We start from the raw sequence: 16877 nt of genomic DNA on the forward strand, positions 1-16877 counted from the left end.
TGACTACTGAAAGGTAGCTCTCATCTTTGTTCAGTGTGCTGGAGCACTATAACTTGATTCTTTTGCAGACCATACTGTCATGAAAAGGACTTTTACTGCTTTATTTTGATATAAAAATCAATGAAAGTAGGTCAAATATTCCCTATGACATATAAAAGTGAAAATGTTATCATCAACTTTCACTTAGAAAATAGTACATTTTCTTCAAGATTTTTATGTCATAAGAAAGAAAAATTACTTGCCAGTTAGATATGATCATTGCTGAATCTGGCCACAGTATGGTGAAAAAGTGCAAAGTCAATAAAGAAAATGGTACACTGACACTACTAGTCTCTGTGGTGAGAGGTTAAACAGAACACAAATCTGAGGTTTCAGAATCCAAGGCTCTGGTTTGGGCCAGTGTTTCAAGAAATGAACTAATTACTAAGTAAACATATTTCTATAGAAAAATGCACTAAAATGAGCTGCTTCAGACTTCTAGAACCCATAATTAGCATAGAATGATTGTATTGTGAATCTTTATTCCCTCTTGTTGTGTAACAAAGTGTGAAGATTGATGTCTGAATTATACCTTGTGGATATTCTTGTACATGTAAATTTCATTGAGAAATATTGGTCAAATTTTGCAAACACAATTATATTGTACAATGAATATTATTTTGTAGACTATTTAGGTTCAATATGAAGCATTTTCTTTCCCAATTTTGAATATAGTTGGATAATTTGTAGTAGTGTTTACATAGTCATTTTAGGTTTTTGTCTCTCTCTCCTACTAACAAGTTTGCTATGTTACAGATGTTTTTAATATCTTTAATTCAAGCTTTTAATGCTAAAGCAAGGAATTAGATTTTACATTTTGTTTGTCTTTTAATCTGGGTCTACATGCAATTCTGAGAAAGGTGCCAGGTCATCATGTCATGTGCTAGAAGCAACAGCTAAATCTTCTGTAAATCATACACTTTTTCATTTGAAAATGTTTTCAAAGATCATTTCATAACCCAAACGTTTCTCTTGTTTTTTTAAGTGCATTGTACAGAAAAAAGAGACCAAAATCAGTCCAGAGGGGAGGAAAGGAGGTTGGAAAAAATCATAGATTTTCAATAAATTTTTCTATAACATACCTTGCCCTGTCATATCCAAGGCGGTGGTGAAAAGAAAATTGGAAAAATCCCCATCAAAATTCAGCTTAGATGGACATCCTGACCCCAACTCTGCTGCTTATAGCTATTTTTAATAGCCCATTAAAATTGTATTGAAATGGTGTCATGATCCCAAATCTCAGGATTTATTTAGCTTGTATCTATTACAAATATGCCAAAACTCAAGTCCTTGTGACTCGTACTTTTGAATTTAGCTAAGTCTGAAAACCCTGAAATTGACTGTTTGTTACATGTAACAAAATAGGTTTTACATAAATATTTTTAAAATTGCTCCCAAAACAAAGTTTTATATTCAAAAACCTGAAAAAAAATAGAAAGAAAAAGAAAGCCACCTATTTGTGTAATACAAGTTGGTTATCACCTCAGTTTCAAAGATATATTACAAAATGGTCAATTATTCATGTAGGCTAATTAGGCAAGATTTTAACAAATTCACTGGACACCCAAGTCATCATATCTCCTAAAATATTCATTCAAATTTCACAAATGAGGTATCAAAATGTTTGTTTTTGGATGCTCTCCAAGAAAATGTACAGTAGAAATTACATTTAAATAGTTTCAAAAATTCATAGTGACCCCTATAGAAAATCATATTTTACTTGGATGTTCTGAGGTATTTGAAAGAGAGAGTGTAATGGAAGATGCTAAAGATATGACTAAACAAAACACTGTTTTTTCTTTGCATTTTTTAGATTAACTGTGTCTAGTATTTTTATTACTTATCCTCTATACTGCTCTTCCTAATTTCACCATGATAATACTTGCTCATGGGTTCCTGTTTTTGCAAAGACAAGTTCCTATGATTTATGTTGAATTATTTTTTACACTATTATTTTGCATCACGGACTATTTGTAGAAATTGTTCCTATCAGTATTTATCATTTTCTTTGTAGATAATGGAATTTAACCCGTTATATTTGAAATACTTGTTCCTTGCACAATGCTTCTGTGGTAAGTAACAATATGTCTCTTATATAAACATTTTTATTCAGAATTTTTAATTGTCATAAATTTGTATCCACTGTAGAATTTAATCATAACTATTGCTGTTTGATCCTAAGGCCAGTGCTGATAAATTATGTTTAAAGGTGTTGCATATGTTGATATTTCATATTGTTTTTGCAGCTTCATTTTCCATTATTAAGGTGATAAGTGGTGATTTGAGGTGAATTTGGCTGCTATTTCTAGCAGATTGACTTGAACCTGACTAGCCTACATCTATTTTCATGGCTACTATATATTGGCACAGTTATAGAGCTTAGAAGTTTGTGTTCCAAACAACTAGCTTTGGGTTCAGTTTCACTGCATGGCACCTTAAGCAAGTATGTTATACTATAGCTCCAGATCAACCAAAGCATTCTGAGTAGATGTGGCAGATAACTGAAAGCCCATCATATATATATATATGTATATATATATATATATATATATATATATATATATAGGTGAGAAAGCACGTGGTTGAATATATAGAAAATAGTAAAAAGTGAAAAAACTACAGAAGGCTTGTTTTAAAAGGTTAAAAAATATATTTAGTTAGTTAGTTAGTTAGTTAATTTGGCTCAAAAGCAAATAGCAAGGCCATGTAGGGGGACATGGAGTTAAGTACAGGGTGGTGTTCATGTAAAGAGTTCAGGCCACTTGAGGTCCAGGGAGGCTTTGAACAAAGCGGTCGTCGGCATCTTCACCATCTCGTCTGGCAGCTTGTTCCACGGATCTGCAACCCGGACGGAGAAAGTTCCTCTCCTTCGATTGAGATGAAATCGTCGCAGGTAGAGCTTTTCGGAATGACCCCGCAGCCAACGCTCCGGAGCAGGAGTGAAGAACAGCTCTTTCGAGAGGTTACACTTCCCGCTTATGATGTTGTGGGCGAGAATGAGATCACCACGGCGGCAGCGTTTTTCAAGAGAACAAAGGTCGAGCGTCCTCAGCCTTTCTTCATAGGACAAATTTTTGAGACCATGAACCATGCGGGTAGCCAGCCTCTGGACTCTTTCGAGGTGCTGTATGTCTTTGAGGAGATAAGGAGAAGAGGCTTGAATCCCATACTCCAATATGGGTCTCACCAGCGTGACATAGAGTGGCAGGAATATGGCTGCTGTGAGCATTCCGAATGACCGTCGAATCAAAAACAGAATTCCGCGCGCTTTGTTGGCAGCATGGACGCACTGGGCCGAAGGCGAAAAGGAGGAATCCACCAAGATACTCAGGTCCTTTACCTGATCGGTCCTCTCCAGCAGCAGACGACCCGGCTCGAAATCAAGTTGAGTTGCAGGAGTAGAGCCGACAGGCAGATGACAGCACTTTGACACGTTCAGACACAGGTCCCAATCGTTAGACCACTTCCAAATTTGGTGGAGGCATCGACGAAGATCCTCTATACTACCGCGAGGAGCGACCAGTTTGATATTGTCGGCAAATAGAAGGGTGTGTTCCGTGAGGTCGTCGGGCAAGTCGTTTATGAAGACTAAGAACAACAAGGGCCCAAGCACTGAACCTTGAGGCACGCCACTGCTCGCACTGGAGACGTTGGACCGTGAACCATTAACTTGAACTTGGAAGGAGCGATCTGAGAGGAAGGCACCAACCCATCGTACAATATCCGGATGGAAACTATATGCTTGAAGCTTGACAAGTAGTAGGCGGTGGTTTACCGAGTCAAAAGCTTTGGCAAAGTCCAATAAAACGATGTCAACAGCATCACTATCATCGAGGATGCGCGTCACCAATTCTTCCATTACTAGTAAGTTGGTCAAGCATGATCTCTTCGGCACGAAGCCGTGTTGGGAATCAGTGATCGAGGCTGTGTTTAGGAGGTGGAGCATCATACTTTTCTTAAGGATGGTTTCGAACATCTTGCTGATTATTGATGTAAGGGAAACCGGTCGGTAGTTAAGCGGGCCTTCGCGGCTCCCTTTCTTGAAAATTGGGCAGATTATCGCTGTTCTCCAGTCTGCAGGTATAACACCCGTCGCCAATGACATATTGAATAGTCGTGTTAAGGGCTCGCAAATGACCGGAGCCAACGCTTTGATAACCAGTGGGTGTATGCCGTCAGGGCCGTGATCCTTGTTGACATCGAGGCCTTGAATAACACGTTTGACTTGGTCCCGCGTGATGATCAATCGAAGCATTGGAGGTACCGATCTATCAAATGGAGGGGGTTCACGACCATCATCTTGTTTGAAAATAGTTGAAAAAGCCTCAGCAAATAATTGACTCTGTTGATAAGGATCCTCAATCGATACGCCTGTTGAGTCTACCAACGTTGCAATCTGGTTGTTCAAGCGGGAATTCCGCTGGACATGGGCAAAGAAGGTTTTGGGATTGCTACTGGCATTTGCCGCGATTTTGTATTCATAACTGAAGCGTTCCTTCTTTTCAATTTTCACGGCTCGGTCTCGTTGAGTTTTGTACACCTCAAAAGCTGCAGTCGAATCCAGATTTTTGAATTCAGCCCAAGCAATATCTCTGAGTCGACGTTCTCGTTTAACCTTCTTCGTCACCCAGGGCTTGTGTTTCTTCTCCTTATCTCCTCAAGCTTCTTCTCCTTATCTCCTCAAAGACATACATCATCTCGAAAGAGTCCAGAAGCTGGCTACCTGCATGGTTCTTGGTCTCAAGCATTTGTCTTATGAAGAAAGGCTGAAGACGCTCGACCTTTATTCTCTCGAAAAACACAGCCACCGTGGTTATCTCATTCTCACTCACAACATCATAAGCGGAAAGTGTAACCTCTCAAAAGAGCTGTTCTTCACTCCTGCTCCAGAGCGTGGGTTGCAGGGTCACTCCGAAAAGCTCTATTTATGACGATTTCATCTCAATTGAAGGAGAGGGGCTTTCTCCGTCCGGGTTGAGGATCCGTGGAATAAGCTGCCGGATGAGATAGTGAAGATGCCGATGACTGCTCGGTTCAAAGTCTCTCTTGACCAGAAATAGCCTGAACTCTTTGTATGACCACCCTCCCTGTACATATCTCTCTGTCCCCCTACATGGCCTTGCTTTTGCTTTTTGAGCCAATAAAAATTGAATTGAATTGAAAAAATACTCTGCCAGAACCTTGGACCCTACACTACAAAAATGTTTTGCTGTTTTTACCAAGTTTGCCCTCAGTAGCTGCCCAAACTCCTCTGCTGAAAGCTTCCCTGGAATTATATCAGGGAAGCTTTGTATACCACATCAATAGATACTTTCGGCATGAGAGAAAGGCAAAACCCAGATTGGTTCAGTGCTGAGCTCTCAGCTGGAAACAGTTATCGAAGCAAAGTGTGCAGCTCTGATGCAATACAAGAGTGATTCTTCTACAAAGTCACTCAAAGAACTCAGAAAGGCAAGAAATAAAACCCAACTGACTGCCAGACGCCATGCAAATAGGTACTGGCAGGAAATCTGTCAGAGTATCCAGTCAGCTGCTGACGGTGGTGACACCTGTGGGATGTATGCCGGTTTGAGAAGGCCCTCGGTCCATCCGCAACTAAGTCAGCCCCTCTGAAATCAACTACTGGAGATCTCATCAAGGACCAAATCAAGCAAATGGATAGATTAGTGGAGTACTACCAGGATCTCTACTCACGGGAGACCACGGTAGCTGAGTCTGCAATCGAGGATGTCAAGATCTTCCCAGTCATGTGTGAACTTGACAGTCTGCCATCTATAGCAGAACTCACCAAGGCTATTGACTCCCTAGCAAGAAATAATGCTCCGGGAAAAGATGGCATCCCCTCAGAGATCATCAAAACCGGCAAAAACACCATCCTGCTTCAGCACCTTCATGAGCTTCTGTATCAGTGCTGGGAAGAGGGTACAGTCGCTCAGGATATGCAGGATGCTAACATCATTACACTTTGCAAAAACAAAGGTGACCGTGGTAATTGTAACAATTACCGTGGAATATCTCTTCTAAGCACTGTTGGAAAGACCTTTGCTCACGTTATCCTGTCCAGGCTACAACTGCTTACTTCTCAAATTTATTCAGAATCACAGTGTGGCTTTAGAAGAAGCAGATCAACTATTGACATGATATTCTCCATACTTCAGGAGAAGTCCAGACAGCAGAAAATGTCATTAGATATGGTCTTCATTGATCTGACAAAAGCCTTTGACTTGGTAAGTAGAAAAGTCCTCTTCATCCTGCTCCAATAAATCGGATGTCCACTAAAGCTGCTGGGGATCATCAAATCTTTCCATGATGATATGCAAGACATCATACAGCACAACGATTCAACATCAGCCGCCTTCCAAATAAAAAATGGGGTAAAGCAAGGTTGTTCCTTGCTCTTATATTATTTGGCATCTTCTTCTCACTGCTGCTGTCACATGCCTTTGAGACATCAGATGATGGAATCTTTCTGTACAGTAGAAGTGATGGGAAACTGTTCACTCTCTCGCGTCTGTGTGCCAAGACCAAAATCAAAAGTGTCCTGATCAAGGAAATACTATTTGCTGATGATGCCGCTCTGGTATCACACACAGAAGAAGCCTTGCAAAGGCTTATCAACTGTTTTGAGCAAGCATGTAGTGACTTTGGCTTAGTTATCAGCCTCAAGAAGACCAACATCATGGGTCAGGCTACATAGGACATCCCAAACACACATATTGGAGACCACAGACTACAGGAAGTGGAGAAGTTTACTTATTTTGGCTCTACCGTCACCTACAACCTATCCCTTGATGCTGAGCTAAATATACGCATTGGCAAGGCAGATGCTGTGATGGCCCAACTCTCCAAATGGGCATGGGACAACAATAAGCTGACCAAGACCACAAAAATGAAGATTTACCAGGCATGTGTACTTAGCACTCTACTGTATGGAAGTGAGTCTTGGACACCATATACACGCCAAGAGCGTCGCCTAAATATCTTTCACCTGCACTGCCTCTGGAAAATCCTTCTCATCAAATGGCAGGACCATGTCTCCAACAAAGATATCCTCAAGCAAGCAGGAATACCAAGCTTGTTTGCACTCCTCACACAAAGACGTATGAGGTGGCTTGGACATGTTAGCCATATGGAAGATGGCAGAATCCCCAAGGACATACTCTATGGAGAGCTTGCTTGGGGCACTAGGTCTGTGGGAAGACAGTTCTTACGATACAAGGATGTTTGCAAAAGGGACATGAAGGCCTGCAACATTAATATAACCAACTGGGAAGCAGTTGCCAGCAACCGTGGAGATTGGCGACGTACTGTAAAAGAGGGAACACAAAGGAGTGACATAGAGAGAGAGGAGAAATGGAAAAACAAGAAAAGATTTCAAGAAGAAACTATGACATTACAACCAGCCAGGCAAAGTCTTCGCTACATTTGTGGCACCTGCTTGAGGGATTGTTTGTCCAGTATAGGACTACACAGCCAAAGCAGGAGATGTATTAGGACATGAAATGTAAAAGCCAGACTAGATTATTTTATATGCAACTCCATTGTCTCGCGAGACTAAAAGGATGCCAACAACAATATATATGGATTTCGTAGACAGGAACTGAAACAAATCAACTGTATATATATATATATATGTATGTATATATGTAAGTGTATGTGTGTGTCTTTGTGTTTCACCCTCATCACTGCTGTTCATTTATTTACATCCACACAACCGACTGTTTTCACAAGAACAAACTAATAGAATAAGTACCAGGCTTATCGACATAAATAAAGCACTAGGCTGTGTCTCATATTTTTGTTTGCCCACTCAGTTGTATCTATCAATTTGTCTTTTTATGTGTGTGTGTGTGTATATCTATATGTATTTATGTATGTATGTATGTATGTATGTATGTATGTATGTATGTATGTATGTATGTATGTATGAATGTATGTATGTAACTATCTATCTATATATCTATCTATCTATCTATCTATCTATATATATATATATATATATATATATATATATATATATATATATATATATATAAAATTAGAAAAAAACCATCTTTTATCAATTCAAAATGAACAATTAAATTACACCCTTTAGAAAGTTACCTATAATAGAAATATTAACATTAAAATAGCAATAAAATGTCAATGATTAAGTAAATTGCTAAAAAATAAAATAATAATATATATTATATTGTGTGAAACTTGATTTAGTACTTCTAAATAAGTTTTGGATTTTATTTCCTCAAATATTAATATATATATATATATATATATATATATATACATATATAACACCCTAATGGGAGCCTTAACTCCCAAATTTTAGTAATTTCTTTTATGATCCAAAACTAGGTCAAAAGTACTGAATGAATCTTTATGAAATTTGGAAATTATATTCTATGCATAAGGGCCATAAACCCCATGACAATTCATGTAATTTTGCTGTTGATGAAATTTTAATCATAGATATTAGACACAAATGAAGTAATATTTATAAAATTTCATCTTCTTACAAGTTAGAAAGACCCCTCCATGGGGACTTAACACGCACAATTTTGTCATTTTATCTAAGCATAAATGAATACAGTTGTGCTCTTGGAAGCTGTAGGGTTACCTGAGCATAAAAGATGAGCATTATTTATGGTGAGGAATCCTACATTGGGAGTGGTATCTACTAGGGTAGGATAGCTGACTGCTTATTGTGATGATTCATCTTTTGGTTTCCTGTAGCTTTGCTCTCTTTTACAAACCCAGTGAACATATATTTCCTATTTCAAAGAAATTCAAGCAATAGATATAAGACCAAAGTTAAAAAGATTCTCAACAATTCAACTTCTCTGGTTGACATTAAGATGCCCACCCCCAATAGGGGCATTAACTCTCACATTTTAGAGCTCTATGACCTCCATTTTTCAGGAGCAAAATCCTTTTAACAGGTTCCATAAAACTGGAATTTTGGAATATGCGCATAAAAATCAGTAGTATGGGATACATGTGGCACAATTACAATTTTGTTTGTGTGTGTAAAGAGGCAAATAACCCTCATCTGCAATTTTGATGAAATTCGAAACATAGGTATTCCAGTTCATTACAGAAAATATAACAGAAAAGTCTAATTCTTCAATTGTGTGTAACTTGGGCAACGCCGGGTAACTCTTCTATTATATATATACGTGAAAGAGCACAATTCAAGCGTGATTGTTACGAACATCGACTTACTGGCACCTGTGCCAGTGGCATGTGTTAAAAGATTTGAACGAGGTCATTGCCAGTACCGCCTGACTAGCCCTGTGCTGGTGGCACATAAAAAGCACCCACTACACTCTCGGAGTGGGTGGCGTTAGGAATGGCATCCAGCTGTAGAAACTCTGCCAGATCACGAATGGAGCTTGGTGCGACCGTCTGGTTCACCAGCCCTGAGTCAAAATCGTCCAACCCATGCTAGCATGGAAAGCAGACGTTAAATGATGATATATATGATATATATGGATATATATGATATATATGGATATATATGATATACATGGATATATATATATATATATATCCATTTATAAAGAGGCATTTTTCATCAATAAATTTCTCCCCCAACTAAATATGAACACACAACTCAATACAGAACACCACTAACTCTTCAATTGAAACCACTAAACCCTATACACTTCCTACACTACTCACATCTCTAAATCCAGAACTACTTACCTCCCTTACAAATAATCTTTTTTCTCAGGAACTATTAGACCTGACACCCTTCATTAACCGGTGTTATTCAAGCGATGAATAGTTTTGCGTAAACCATCATTTGTTTTGTTCTCTTACTTTATTATCATCTTATAATCATCTCATAATAAGGACTTTTATGACTCGTATTACTACCTCAGTCAATCTAAATGTATATATTTGTCGTTATCTGTCATAAATAGCCTTTTTCTATTTGCAATGTGCATTTTTGTTGATTTTTCTTATTTTACCCTTACATTTCCATGTGTATTTTTTATTTTCTTTCCGTAACATATTTCTACTATCCATATATATATATATATGTGGATATATATATATTTTTTCATTTTTTCATTTTATCTAGTTTCAGCTCACGAGCTGTGGCCATGCTGGGGCACCGCCATTTGGTGTTGCTACATGATTTTACTTCACGAATGCTTTTTAGCAATTGACATTTGGTGCATGAGAGAGTTTGATGCAGCTGCCCTTATCTGCACCTCCTGCTGTGATGTTGGTTCATCTGGGACACCTGATATGAAGAGGTCCCGCATTATTTTAAAGACATCTGCATCCACACCATGCAGGTCTCTCAGGTCCTTCGGGAGGATATTGAAGAGCTGTGGACCTTTGAAGCCCAGGCTATCACAGTATCTTGTCCTACATCTTGATGGCAAATTTGGAGTCCTTGGCCCTATGCAGTGGAGCCCAGTTCTAGTATTTGTGTAACTCTCAATGTGAAAGTTTGAGACAAGTCCTTCCAGGATCTTCCAGAGGTATATTATGGCATATCTTTATCGCCTACGCTCTAAGGAATAGAGTCTTAATCTCTTGAGTCTGCTTTCCTTGAAGAAAATAACTTGCTGCCTGACACCCAACATGGTTTCCAGCCAGGAAGTAGCTGCCTAACTCGGCTCCTACAACACAATGACTGGGTACTGAAACAACTGCTCAACCACTCAAATGTGGAAGTCATATATCTCGACTTTGCAAAGGCCTTTGATAAAGTCGATCATGGAATGATATGTCACAAACTGTGTGATCTTGGCATAGTTGGGAAATTGGGAGAATGGCTTCATGACTTTCTGAAGGATAGAAGTCAGGTGGCCACCTCCAATGGGGCCACCTCCAATAACATGCAAATAGTGAGCGGTGTTCCTCAAGGCACTATTTGGGACCACTACTGTTCATAATGGCCCTCTCAGACATGCCCTCATCCATGCAGGGAGCCACGATCACAAGTTATGCCGATGATACAAAAGTTTCACAGGTAATACAGAACCCTGAAGACACTATGCACCTGCAATGTGAGCTGGATGAAATACAAATGGGCTGAAAAGAATAGCATGCAGTTCAATGCTGAAAGTTTCAAGCTTTATGCTATCAGCATGCAAAACTAAATGCAATACTCAATAAATACACTGGACCTGGAGGGATTGCAATCCCAGAGGCACAATCAGTGTGAGACCTAGGTATTTACATGATTAATGATGCAACCTTTCATGTGCATGTTGCTAAATTGGCAATGAAATGTAGGTGGCTGACCGGATGGATTCTTAGAGCTTTTAGAACAAGAGACCAGGAAACCATGACGGTCCTCTGGAGGACACTTGTCCTTAGCCACTTTGACTATTGCTCTCAGCTATGGTCACCAACCAGTGTCAAATTAATCACAGAATTTGAGGCAATCCAACGAAGCTACACGAAGAAGATAGCCTCTATATAGCATGTAAGCTATTGGGAAAGGCTCAAGAGATTAAGACTCTATTCCTTAGAGTGTAGGCGATAAAGATATGCCATAATATACATCTGAAAGATCCTGGAAGGACTTGTCCCAAACTTTCACATCGAGAGTTACACAAATACTAGAACTGGGCTCCACTGCATAGTGCCAAGGACTCCAAATTCGCCAAGGACCCCAAATTGAGGGGCTTCTTTATCAAAGTGTCTATCTGCATTTGCTTGTTTATTCGAATGTGTAGTTTCCTAGTAGTGCTCCCTACGTAGGGTGCCCCACATTTATTGCAGACGACCTCATATACTGCATGTTTTGATGTCATTGATGGGGCAGTTGGTGAGTGTGCACTCCACAGTGCTCCCTTAGGTATTTTTCCTTGATAGAGCTTTCTTCAGGGATAGACTGGTGTGTACCAGCTGTATGTTAAGTCTCTCCCTGCGGATGGATGTTGGGTAGCTGCTGATGTTCTGTCATCTAAGTAGGGCAGTCTAAGGAAGCATGTTTCTGATCTGATGTTATGGGCTTCTCTGTGTAGTTTACCCACTTTCATTATTCACAGAGGCAGTCTTTTAGCTGTGGATGGTGGATAACCGTTGTGTGCTAAGTTCCTGAGGAACCGCTTCATGCTGATGGCTTTGTCACTTACTTCATTGCATCTGTCTCTTATGCATGTTATTTAATTTTGTATATGTGCAGTTTTGGCTCTGGTGGACCGGGCCGAATCATAATGCATGAATAGATTCCTAGTCACTGCTTCTTTTGTAAAGATTCATGTGGATGTAACCATCCTCTGTGATCCTGATTTGGAAATCCAGCAGAGAGAGAGATCCAGGCTTGTCTGGGTGTTCATTTTCAAATTTATGTGACTGTCAATGTAGTTGAATTTTTCATGTATGGAATTTACTCCTTCCCGTGAAGGGTGAGCATCTCACATTATTCCATCTTTACACAACTACATTCTTTAAATACATATGTATTTATATATATATATATACTTGCTGACATAACCGGTAATTCCTAGGAAAGTGGGGCTTGTCCCTTTGTTCCATTCTCATAATTGTTTCGCTAATCCATTAACAACAATACAAAGTATCAGTCTTACACAGGAACTTGTTTTTAGGAATTCCCAATAAGTTATGAATTCCCAAATTGTGAAGTCAGTTATGTAATAACATGAAATTAATTACCCGATAGTAAGATTTCAAACAAAGTAGCCCCAAAATGGCTTTAATACATTCCCAGAGTATATAGAACTTAAGAGGAAGCACTGATAAGGTATGTATACTAAAATCATGAAGCATGTTATGTAAGGACAGGCTAATGAGATAGGAGATAATAACAATTCAAAGTAAATAACTCTGAAAAAAGCTTTTGTGCATCTGCAGAGAATATTACCCTCAGCGGTGCTAGTGTTTACTTCGCAAGTTGTGAAATTTGTTTTTGTGATCTTGTTTGTGCTATAGTTTGCAATTTTGTCATAAACTGAAAGTTTGAACCAAGAGCCAATGTGAAATTTTGCGTTAAACTTGGGAAGTCTGCTACAGACATTGATCATGCTTTGGCAAGCTTACAGCGATGAGGCAATGAGTTGTATGCAAAGTTTCAATTAGTGTGGATGCTTCAAAAGTGGAAGAACATCCTAAGAAGACAGAGAGCAATCTGGGTGACCTACCATGAATGTCTGCCTGTAAAATTCATCAGCTTGTGCATGAGGATCATCTGAAAGACAACATTGCTGATGCCGGTTTGTCATATTGGTTCATGGAGGCAATCCTAACATCTGAATTGAACATGTGGTGTGTCTTTGCCAAGTTTGTCTCCTGCCTGCTGACTACTGAACAGAAAGAACATCATGTCAAAGTCTGTCAAGATCTCCATTGGCAGGCTTCTGATGACCCATCCTTTATGTCAAGAATCATCACCGGTGATAAGAGTTGGGTCTATGGGTACAACCCTGAGATGAAGCAACCATCATCCCAATGGAAGAGGCCTTCATCACCATAACCAAAGAAGGTATAACAGATCTACAGCTCAATCAAGAGCATGCTCATTGTTTTTTCAACATCACCAGTATTGTGCATAAAGAATTCATCCCATAAGGCCAGACAGTCAATGGAGAATTTTACTGTGATGTTGTGAAGCATTTGAGGGAGGACATTTGGCTAAACAACCAGATCTATTGAGCACACAGAAGTGGATTCTTCATGATGACTGCTCCCTATCTGAGTTCCTTGCCAAAAACAACATGGTATCACTCCCACACTTGCCCTATTTGCCAGGTTTAGCATCTGCAGACTGCCATCTCTTTGCCAAGGTAAAAATTTAGCTCAAAAGTTGCCATTTTAACACTGTTGTCATGATGAAGAGTGAATCACACAGAAAGTGCTCGACTTGCTTACAGAAAATGATCTCCAGGCCAGATTCCAATAGTGGCAGGAATGTTGGGATCAGTGTATTGCTGTGCAAGATGACTTTTTCAAAAGAGATGCTGTTAAAAACTTAAGTAAACAAGTTATTTTTTTATTAAACACTAGCAGTGTAGCCTGGCTTTGCCAGGATTAAGTTAGGATTATTAAGCTAATGAAGTTCGTTATTTCAAACCAAACTAAGTAACATCGATGTCATATTTGAGCGAAATCTGTTGAAATTGGTAAAATTTTGGCTGAAAATGAGTTGCAGATGACTTGATTGGGAAATCCCATAAGGAATCGGTCTATTGATTTTTTTTCCCACTCATCGATCTTTTTTCGTTTTTAGAGAACTGAGAGTATTCAAAGATCCCATGACTCCTAAGTAAGGCTGGCATCAAGTTTGAACAAAATACATCAAATTCGGTAAAAGTTATGGTTGAAAATGGGGTGTAGCCAATTTTATTGGGAAATCCTATAAGGAATCGGTTTATCGATTTTTTTTTATTTTTTTATCCTGATTAAATGGAAAACCCCATGAGGAATCAGTTAATTGGTTTTTCATCCCAAATAGGACTTAACCGAACACAATATTGTTGATTCAAAAACATAAATATTTATTCTTTAAAGTTGGTTTTCACACCCAACTCAGTTCTGCAGAATCGGTGTCGTGATGGGAGCGCATGGGTTGATCAGGCTGCACATGCACATGTGATCAGGTTGCACATGTGATCAGGTTGCACATGCCAGCCCTTTGAAAACACCACCCCCATCATCTAACCCCCCTTTGCCCGTGGGTTGGGAAGCCTTCCAGCAAGGAAAATAGAATGCCCAAAAGAGCTCCCGCTCCTCTGTGTCAGAAGTGGTTACATTCAGATCACAACTAAGTTTTAAGAATATATATATATATACACACACACACACGATCATACACATATTGCATACATGTGTTTTGTTCAGATATATGTTCGTGTGTGTGTGTGTATGTGTGTGTGTGTGTTGCCCGTATATCGACAAAATACTTAACAAAAGTTTTAACAAAAACTTACTCATAGCTAGAAGGGGACTTAACTCCTGTTGTAAACAATTGTGGATTTCTCCGACTTGAAAATTGCTAAAAGTTTTGGCTGAAAATTCATTTTTACCATTATGCTGGTGCCTCTGAGAAAAATAAGTTGACAAAAATACAGCTAGGGTCATGATGAATGTCCTAAAATTGGAGCGACATGCATGCTATGTGGACATGCATAAATTACATCCACGTACACACACACATCATGCCTTTTATATATATACAGATAACTAATCTGGGAACTTTTTAATACCATTCCCTACCTTTTAATATTCTCATGTTTTTAAGGCGGTGAACTGGCAGACTCATTAGCACACTGGGCAAAATGTTTAGTGGCATTTTGTCCGGCTTTACATTCTCAGTTCAAATTCATCTGAGGTTGAGACTTTGCCTTTCATCTTTTCCAGGTCAATAAATAAGTACTAGTTGAGCACTGGGGTCAATGTGATCAACTTATCCCCTCCCCCAACATTCCTGGCCTTGTACCAAAATTTGAAATCAATATTTTCACTGTCTTCTTCATCATTCTGTCCGCTGTTAATTTTTGCCCAATTAAATATAATAAATAAAATCTTTTAAATTTTAAAACTAATGTGAATACAAATACAGATTTCACAGAAAATAGAACAAAATGGTAATCATTTGTGTTATTTAAATAAAGTTCAGGAACCGAATATCTCTTCATATTTGAATGTGATTTCACATCCTAAAGTAGGTGTGTGCTTCTGATTGACATGTTTCTTTTACTTTCTCCTGATCAGATGATATGATTATAATATTTGAGTCATTGACAGAAAGTTAATGCCTTAGGCATTATCTATGATACATGGGTGTGATTCCTATTCTCTCTGAAATATTCTCTGTACATCTATTCACATTTAATTTTAAATTATGCTTTAAAAGGAATTTTTCAATTAATCCTCTTAATTTTAATTTATTTCAAGTTGTTGTTCTTGCATTAGAAAAATTACTTCTTGGAATGACAAGGTAGCTATTAAATGATATGTATATGTGTTTTATATTTTCATTTCCTTCAGTTTCTCTTGGATTAATTGAGGGTGGCACAAAATTTACCAGGAAGAATCAACCAGTAACTTTTGAATGTCCTCTTGAAAAGCAAAACCTTAAACACTGGCGAATTGATAGATACATCATTAGCAGAACTGCTAAAACTGAAACTTTGAAGCAAATGTGCTTCCTAACAATGTCAGGATCATAAACATCACACTTCTTCAAATATTGAGCAAATAATTGTTTGTGAAAGCACCACTGGTGAGAAGACAAGATTCATGCAAAACCATTATTCAGTAAGTACAAATATAAATCATTTGTATGTATTTTCCTGTCAATATTAATCTATTATGACCATGAAGAAGAAATATATTCTATAAACACTAACTTTGAGTTTCAGTCAATTCACAAAATATGTTGTAACAAACTATACTGCCAATAATACATTGAAAGAATGTTCATTTTAATACATGATGAAGATGATGATGATTTTTTTTTCTGTAAGTATTTTATCCTATATATGTTGTTATTATTGAAAAAGCTGAGAGTCATCATCATCATCTTCGTATCTTAAAATGAACATTCTTTCAATGCATTATCTTTTTTTAGTGTGTATACTGGTTGGATTTCTGATTGTCATCAGAAATGTTATTCTTGAATATGCAAACACGCACATACACACAAGTATATATTATCATCATCACCATCATCATTGTCATAGTTTAGCATCAATTTCCATGTTGGTATGAATGAGATGGTTTGACTGGAGCTGGCATGGCCAGGAGCTGTACCAGGCTCCATTGACTTCTTAGGTTGATAAGGCTGAGATGCTGGAGATGGTGAGGAGGAAACATGCGCATCATACTGAACATAGTAAATCATGCAGACAAAC

The 16877-nt window shown here is 38.4% G+C and overlaps 1 long non-coding RNA gene across 1 annotated transcript in view; it reads left to right on the forward strand.

The window, feature by feature from the left end:
* The window catches only part of LOC115228100, a 28115-nt gene extending 11912 nt beyond the window's left edge, over positions 1–16203 (forward strand). The window contains exons 2-3 of the long non-coding RNA XR_003883186.2: positions 2054–2111; positions 16012–16203. This is a non-coding gene — a long non-coding RNA (uncharacterized LOC115228100). The remainder of the gene's footprint in view (positions 1–2053; positions 2112–16011) is intronic.
* The last annotated feature ends 674 nt before the right edge of the window (positions 16204–16877 follow it).

This window comes from Octopus sinensis, unplaced genomic scaffold, assembly GCF_006345805.1.
Source record: "Octopus sinensis unplaced genomic scaffold, ASM634580v1 Contig09408, whole genome shotgun sequence".
NCBI classification, from domain to species: domain Eukaryota; kingdom Metazoa; phylum Mollusca; class Cephalopoda; order Octopoda; family Octopodidae; genus Octopus; species Octopus sinensis.